This window comes from Psittacula echo (assembly GCF_963264785.1).
Source record: "Psittacula echo genome assembly, chromosome: 14".
In the NCBI taxonomy this organism is placed as follows: Eukaryota; Metazoa; Chordata; class Aves; order Psittaciformes; family Psittacidae; genus Psittacula; species Psittacula echo.
Genome location: NC_137750.1, coordinates 7,346,982 through 7,348,490, shown reverse-complemented (window position 1 = coordinate 7,348,490; position 1,509 = coordinate 7,346,982).

Here is a 1,509-nt window from a genome sequence, read left to right as displayed (position 1 = left end):
TCCTCCAAACAGTGACCTGGATTGCTTGGAGAAGCGACACCCGCTATTATATAAACGGCTGAGGGGGAGTGCTCTGGAAGGGGGCTCAGCATTCCAGAGCCATGGCTGGGGATGCCGGAGCCAGTTCTGATCTGGTGCGGATCGGCACGGGGGATTGCAGGGTGATCGGGCACCAGCCTTGCGGCTGGCACAGCAAGTGCTCCCTGCCCTCCTGCACGCACGCTCTTCCCGGGCGCTGGAGCAGCCTGCCAGATCCATGGCCCTCAACCAGGAGAGGTTTTCTCACCATCCAGCCTGGGCAGCCCGAGTGCAGCAGGAGAGCACTGAGAGGAGTGAACTGCTTCTGTGCCCTCTCTGGTACTCCAGTTAGCTGGGATGTGGACTTGATCCTGTTCACTTGAGCATGGTTGTGCTGCTGAATTACACCCAGCTCCTCATATGGGCCAGAGAGAGCTCATGGACTGGTTAAGGAGTGTGTTGGGTCCCAAGGCACTGAGCTTCATGGCTAATTCAAAAGGTGAGGGTTTATCCCTGCATGGGATGGGAGTAGTGCCAGGTTGGCTGACCTGCTCCCATGGGCTGCAGGGGACTTTGGCTAAACCTCCATCCCTTGGGTGCTGCCACTGGGAAAGGAGAGGAGGAGATGCCATGGTGCCCCAAGGCCCATGTGCTGCCTTTAGGGAGGGGATGTCTCATGCCACCCCAGGGGATGGGGAAGGCCACCCCCAGCAGCACCCTTAGGAGCTCTCGCAGGTTCTTCCCTCTCTGTTTAACAGGGATGAGCCAAGTCCGGCCAGGACTAAATATAGTCAAAGCATTCGTTCTTCAGTGTGGATACAAAGGCTGTCGCGACGGAGCCGGGAGGTAAATGTCCTTTGAGCACTGACTCTGCTCTTCCCTCTGCAGGTCCCGGGGCTGCCGTGCCGGGGCTCGGCTGTGCACGGGACTCCCCAGCGTGGCTGCAGCGCTGTCGCCAAGAGGAATGCCGAAACGAAGAGGCTAATGAGCAGCAGAGAGGGAGGATCTATAACTTCCAGATGGCAATGAGCCCATAATCCCTTTGGGAAGAATTAGGGACTCATCAGCGCAGCAGAGCCTGGCGAGGGGAGCAAAGCACGACACCTCCAGCTCCGGGAGTGCTGTGAGAGGCCAAAGGGATCCTGATGCTGACTGCACTGGCCATGCTGCGCTGAGCAGCCTGGCTTTGTCCCATGGAGCCCATCCCTGAGCACTGAACTGTCTGTTGTTTTAATTGATCGCATGTTCTCCAAGCAAACCCCATTCGGGTCCTGCTCCTCCCGACACAGAAAAGGGCTGCTGCCCTTAACAGAAAGACTTCTTCCTTCTGGTTTTTATGTCCTGTGGGATTGTAAAGCATCTTTCTTGCTGGATTTCATCTCCCATCAAAGTGTGTTTTGAGGAATTAGGGGCTTATTCCTATGGCTTTGTAAACTGCCAGGATCAGAGGGTGTCTGCCTTCCGTACCACCACCATTCCCACTTGTCTGCA